The 7,198-nt window shown below is 42.0% G+C and overlaps 1 long non-coding RNA gene across 1 annotated transcript; it reads right to left on the bottom strand.

Annotated features, from left to right (window-relative positions):
- Positions 1 to 460: 460 nt before the first annotated feature.
- On the bottom strand, positions 461 to 6,924 carry LOC130601070 (uncharacterized). Its single transcript, XR_008972581.1, has 3 exons — positions 6,769 to 6,924; positions 1,260 to 1,558; positions 461 to 809 (listed from the first exon to the last, which is right to left on the bottom strand). It is a non-coding gene; the product is annotated as an uncharacterized LOC130601070 (long non-coding RNA).
- Between the last annotated feature and the right edge of the window lie 274 nt (positions 6,925 to 7,198).

Genomic DNA, 7,198 nt, shown 5'->3' on the forward strand with positions numbered 1-7,198 from the left:
TGGAATGGAAGTCCCCAATGTACTAAAAAGGTTTTGTAAGCACATGACCCTGCATTGTGTACCACTACATTCTATTCAATTCCTATTACACCAACCCCTTCTTCCCATCTTCCTCTGATAATTCCCCTTAATCATTAGCAAATGTCACTAGCATGCTTCTGTCTTTTCCAAATGGCACTAACTGGAACTAAGATGAGTATTGTCCAAAAGAACCCTGACTACAAACTATCTTTCAGCCTGACAGTTCCCTTTGCAGCATGCAGCCTGACAGTCCCCATTAGCCAGCCCTGTAATCGCATTTTTGTCTAGTCAGAATCCATTTTCCAGCAGAACTATCAATTTCCTTTGGGACACAGTACTGAAGGCTGTCCTAAAGTCATAAACTAGTTGTATTTTTTTCATTATCTGGTAAGATTTGCCCTCTTACCAGAGGTAGCTATAATACCCTTTTGGTAAACTCTTGACACATTTTCCCATGTCTTTAATTCTGCTCGCAGTCAAAATTTGTTCTAAATGTTGCATGCAGTTAGGGGTTAGACTCATGGATGTGTGTTAGTCTACATCTCCTCTCTCTTACCTCTCAATTTCTTCAGAACTGGCATGCGCTTTTAGTCCTTTATTCCTGTAGTGTCATCACAAATATGACAATTTTGTTCTTTCAGCACAGCAAGGCCGAAATTACTCATTTGCCAAGTGAAGTGTATTAAACTCCTGAAATTTTGCATTCCTTTGGATAACTTGCATTTCTGTGCAGTTTTCATTAGCCATCTAACACATCCAACACAATAACACTGCCACAGTGTTGTTCTCTATTGAAAGCAGAGGAACAGAAATTATTTTAGTTGTACATCCAGATGATGATCTGGATGATTTTCATGCTTGCCTCACTTGGTTTTGATTTTCAGTGGTTCTTAATCTTTACACAAAAAGGTTTCAATACAGCTAACCTTACTAGATGAATACATGAATGCATGGTAAAAGACGTTGTCATGGTTTAAGCCCAGGCCGTAAATCCTAAGAAGGAGAAAAAATGACTGCTACTGCTGAACCCAGGACAGACATGCCTCCTGAAACTTATAATTCAAAGTAGAAAATACAAAGCAAGGATATTTATCTCCATTGTATACAAATAGAGAAAAATCAAAACTAATCTGAGATTAAGTGAGGAATTCATCCTATGGTACTGCCACCCCCATCCAGACTGCTACTCTGCTGGAAAACTCACATCTTCTTGTATTGCTTGATAAGCAGAACACTACCTTTGACAATTCCTCTATCTGTTAAGTACTAGCAACTACCATGGCATTCTCAAAAAAATCAGCTCAGGTCTGCAGCAACAGCTTTGGTTGAAGCCTTGACTACGGCATTAACCTCAAGATTTCATATGCTTGAAGTCTCTGCATTGGGAAGATGATATAAGAACAGTTTCAACCATGGCAGGTGTGTAGGGCTTCATCCTCAGAAGCAATGAATGAGGCCAGGAGGGAGTAAGAACTGATCCAAAGATCCAGAGGTTGACAGGAGTCTGTGAATTAAATTTATTTTGCTGTCACTGCACCTGGCATGAGAAGAAAGGGCAATGAGAAGATCCAGTTAACAAGAAGTGTCTTTTCTGAGTCACTGAAACCAAGCATTTGGTTTTCACTGGCTTATGTGAATTCATAAGCTGCAATCTAAAAGGACATCTTTATCAGGTAACATACAGCATTTTGTACAAAACTGTATCTTTTCAAGCTGAACTAGACCTAGAAAAGCTTCTGCTAACAGTTTTTATAGAGCATTTTAACCCACACTGAAATAAGGGCCATCCTTTTTCTTTGTCCTTACTTCTGTGAACAAGTAAACCAAACTCCTGAAGTTACCAAAGTCATACAGAAATTATGTGTGGTGTCTGACGGCAGTCCTGAGCTAGTTTCCAAGTGACAGAGCCTGTCTTCTCTCACTGCTGTATGCTCACTTAAAATTAAACAAACCCCCTCCTTGTCTTGGTGGAGTTTTGGGGTACATTGTGGAGGTACTAGAAGGCAATAAAAACAGCAAATGGCACCTTCCCATGGTAAAGGGTCTTTTAAAGAAAGGTAAGCTTAAGGCAGGCTTCAGTTGTGTTGGGATATCTCATTAGCTTAAGCCGTGATTCAGCTCTACTGGGAGGAAAGAACTCTGGTGGAATCCCACTTACTTTCAAGAAATACCCAGTGTAGATGGCACACCAGAGGGTTCTTTCTTTCCTTTGTACTATTGCTTTAAAAAGGTAGGTTCACAACAAAGGGATTCTACCCAGAAGTGGCTCCATAACAGTGCAGTACAGATAACTGATCAGGATGAAAGATATGACCATGAGAGAGTGTACTGTATTAATATCTGAGCCACCGAGACAGGATTTCCTAACTCCAGAGGGGTTTATCATCTAATTCTGCTTTAATTTTAATGAAGAGTTGTACATAAATAGATAAATAAATTAATTTTAAAATGTAGGATTTCTCTCCCTTTCCATTTTTACAGGGAAAAAATGGAAACAAAACCTTTCTTATATGAAAAAAAAAATAAATACTGAGAACCAGAAAAGCATGCTTGCAGTCCCTTGTTTGTATCATTCCTGACACAAAGATGAATCAATTGTGACTTGAAATGTCTGTGTATATAAATAAAGATGATTGTTTTGTGTCTCTCTTCAAGGCCATCTACCTTTTTCAGTTTCTTTTCAAACTGCTTCCTGGTTTTGGAAAGATAAGGGGTGATAACTGTGCGCATCTGCTCTTCCAAGGTATGGCACCCTGTCCCAGTGTATGGGACAAGTCTAAAGCTGCCCTACAGCTGTCAGATGGTCATTTTTATTAAAGAACTAGTAGGTACAAAACTCAGCATCGTTACAACTGTAGTACCACTATAGAGATTTCACTCAGTTTTAGGGCAATCTTCATTTTAGCATTAGTGCTTGCTGTGGTAGAAATCCTCAGCAAGAAATGGTCTTGCTGAGAGGGTTTAAAAATGGCAGGCTTAAAAGAAAAATACAAAAGGAATAGCACTGGCTGCAGTATTAATGCCCTTGGGATACAGAAGGCTTCTTGCTGATGCTCTTTATAATTCACACCTGGCCCACATTGTTGGTGGTGCTTGTATTTCTTCTGGGTTGAATTCCACAGTCAATGATTGAGTTACAACTTTGTTTTCAATATCAAACTAAGAGAAAAATTAATTGATGTTGGAAAGGAGTTAAGGTCAATGACCAATTCACCACTGTTTTTCAGGAGCATCACTTGTCCTTTGCAGTGTAAAGAAACCTGTGGCTTCCCTGTACTTTTAGGTCTGTTTTGCCAAGCAAGCATTAGTTGTGCAATTCACCTAGCTGTCTTCAGGCAGGGGAACCAGCAGCCTTACAATGTGCACTTGCTTTTTATGCCAAAGCAAAGCCATCACAAAATGCTACTGTCCTGGGTTCAGCAGTAGCAGTCATTTTTCTCCTTGTTAGTAGTTGGTGCAGTGCCGTATTTTTGACTTTCAGCCTGGGAACAATGCCGATAACACTGATGTTTTTAGTTGTTGCTCAGTAATGCTTACTCTGACCAAGGACTTTGTGAGTCTCATGCTCTGCCAGGGAGGAGGGGAAGGGTTAGGGTTAGGGTTAGGAAGCAAAGACAGGACACCTGACCCAAACTAGCCAAAGAGGTATTCCATACCATAGCACATCATGCCCAGGATGTAAAACTGGGGGCAGTTACCTGGAAGGGCTAGATCACTGCTCGGGCGGGAGGGGCATCGGTCAGCAGGTGGTGAGCGGTTGTATTCTCTTCCCTTGTTATTTCCCTTATCATTATTATTATTGGTGGTAGCAGTAATAGTTTCGTGTTATACCTTAGTTACCAGACTGTTCTTACCTCAACCCATGGATAATTTCAATTCTCCTCCCCATCTCTCCGGGAGTGGGGGGAAGGAGAAGGGAGGCATTAACGAGCGGCTGCATGGTTCTGAGTTACTGGCTGGGCTTAAACCACGACAGCTGCCACGTCAGAAAGGTGTCGATTTACATTCACTTCCCATCCATGTATGAAACAGTGGAGAAATCAGGACTTTAAAAAAAAAAATAATCAGGACAAAGCACTAGTTTGCATGCCTTACACAATACTTTGCTTGCACTTTGCACATGTAAGTTCAAAGCTTACTCTGAATGCAACTCATGTACACCAAGGCTTTCAGCCACCACAGCAATAGCACCACTGCAAGCCATGCTATAGACAGCAGCTCTGGCAAAGTCCTTCATAAATCCCTGTCATATAGGGGAGAAAATAAAGTGTCTGAGGCACAGTCTGCAGTAGTGAAGGGAGGGTATCAGCATGTAGATGAGGGGTCAGGAAGTTCTGCAGACTGGAACAAGCACTGCATACTCTGTGCACCCCCATACACACCTATGTAATCCTAGGGCCAGCATCTATAGCTTATAAGACATGGCTCTCTGTCCTAACATGGTAAGAATCAAAGTGCTTCTTTTGCCTGAAGTGCCTTGCCCATCCCCAGTGCTCCTGGTAGTGTTTCAGCTTCATGGCCTACTAGGTGATTTGTACCTGCTTCTGGCTCAGCATCAGTGAATGAACTGAGCAAAGACAAAAATGGTCATATCTGCTATGTGAAAGGAAACCCTTGACCCTACACATCTGCTTCTGCTGTGTGTAGCCTGGATTCTAGTCCAGTAGATATTACCCAGGAATGAAAAGTGATGCAACAAACCACTATCCTGTACTGGGATTTTCCCTAGAATTCAAGAGGCACAAATTGCCTTTTCCATGGGTAGCCTCTTTGAAAGCCTTGTAATTCATCTGCATTTGGGTCATTGTTGTGTGTAACTTCCTGTAGACTACTAGAAGGAATCCTCTCCTCATAGACAGGAAAGGATATTTCCCTGACCTCAAAATGACAAGAGAGACCTGATTTCCAAATACTCTCGTTACAACTCTGGCTCTGATTTTGCATAATGTGCGCTTAGAAAAAGGACTATGTACTTTGCTGTTTCAGCAGCTAAGTTAGATTACTGATGAGAGAAGATGGATTATTGGTATGCTTCTGTACTTTTTATACACCGTCTTGCATTTTCAGTAAAATTCAGCTCATTTACCTAGCTCAGCATGCTGAGTGAGACCAAGGCAGATGCTTGAGAAGTGTTTCAGAGTATTGAAAACAATAAAACACACGGTTGTCCACACAAATCTTACACCTACCTCAAACACCTTGCTTGACAATTTGTTTTCAAGGCTGGATCTGTCAGGAGCCCCACTGGCTGGTGACAGCACATGGCAGTGAACACAGCATAGAATCATAGAATCATAGAATAGTTAGGGTTGGAAAGGACCTTAGGATCATCTAGTTCCAACCCCCCTGCTGTGGGCAGGGACACCTTACGCTAAATCATATCACCCAAGGCCTTGTCCAGCCTGGTCTTGAACACTGCCAGGGATGGAGCATTCACAACCTCCCTGGGCAACCTATTCCAGTGCCTCACCACCCTCACAGTAAAGAATTTCCTCCTTATATCCAACCTAAACTTCCCCTGTTTAAGTTTTAACCCGTTACCCCTTGTCCTATCACTACAGTCTCTAACGAAGAGTCCCTCTCCAGCACCCCTATAGGCCCCCTTCAGATACTGGAAGGCTGCTATGAGGTCTCCATGCAGCTGAGGCTGAACAGCCCCAACTTCCTCAGCCTGTCTTCATACAGGAGGTGCTCCAGTCCCCTGATCATCCTCGTGGCCCTTCTCTGGACTTGTTCCAGTAGTTCCATGACACTACATGGGACTCAGCCATGCTAGGAGGACAGCTCTTTGGCCATGAAAACCTGCAGTTTATCACTGCATGCCTGCACTTCTGGCTAAACACTCCATCCAAGTATCCTCTTTCCTTGAAACATCTTAGAAGAGACCCTGAGGTAAACATTTATAGTGTTTTAATAGAAACTCCTAGTGCCTGAGCTGAGTGGTCTGCATTTGACTGAGCAAATCCCTTCAGCAGAAGACAGAAATACAGAATGATGACCACAAACTACTGTTACTTGGAGGAGTCATGGTGCTTCTGTAGTACTGTGGCTCTTCTCCATTCACTTCCTGTAGTCTGAGCAAAGACCTTGCAGTTCCAGACTTGCCCACCACTGTTAGCAGTGGAGATGGACCTTTGACAATCTGTGTTTCAATCTGGATCTGAATTTTTGGAAAACATAGAGGGGCAAAGCTAATGCGAGATTTGGCCTTTTCTAGTATGATGAGATACAGACACTTGATGCACTTGATGCACTCAAAAGTATTGCTGTAATGAGACAAGCAGAAGTCCATGCATTGCATTAGCACTACACTAGCATAACTCTGTGCAGTGTTTGGGTCTTGCTGTTTTTTAGTGAAGTCCAATGTAGACAGATATGTCTAAAATCCTACCAAGCAGTGTGGTAAAATCTATTTCTCTTGCAACAACTCCCAACACATTACCACTGCCAGAACCTGTCTTCCTTGGAGTGCACACAAGCATCCTCTGTCCTGTCCTACACTGGTTACTCCCTTTGCCATGTTGCAGATGTGCTAACCCAGGGACATTCATTAACAGACCATTGGCAGTAATCTTGTGGACCAAACACTTGCAGATGGCTAATTTCTAAGTTACCAGTTATTACTCTCTGCAGTAGTAGATCAGGGTACAAGTTAAATTAGTGTTAAAAACACATTTCCTTCTCATTCTCCTTAAAAGCCAGTGGAAACACAAGTGTGCAGCATTCAACTACGTATGCAGTATTTACCAGCTAGCTCTTGGTTTGTGGAAGGCAGATTTTCCAGGTGCAGTTTACTACTTTCTTTTCTAGTGAATTGAGCAGCTGGATGTATGCCTACAGATGTTTGCATACGACACTTCTTTCTCCTTCAAGATACTTGCTTCACAACACACCTAGCCCTTGGCAACCTGGCAAGTGAAAGATAAAGACTTAGGGGAAATAAATATATACATAGATAGCCACACGGTTTGAGTGTGATCCCAAACCTACTAGAGTTAAAGGAAGTGATTTCAGATCACATCCACCATCTAACCTACAAAGAAGTGCCAAACAAACTTGAAGATATTGGGCTTTCCAAAACTACCACCTCCAGAAAGACCATATTTATAAAATGTTGTTGTGTTGACTCACAACAGTTGTGATAACTCCCAGATCATTAAAATAGAATCCCTATTCC

This window comes from Pezoporus wallicus, unplaced genomic scaffold, assembly GCF_028554395.1.
Source record: "Pezoporus wallicus isolate ANWC-B61680 ecotype Strahan unplaced genomic scaffold, APGP_CSIRO_Pwel_v1 scaffold_6885, whole genome shotgun sequence".
NCBI lineage: Eukaryota > Metazoa > Chordata > Aves > Psittaciformes > Psittacidae > Pezoporus > Pezoporus wallicus.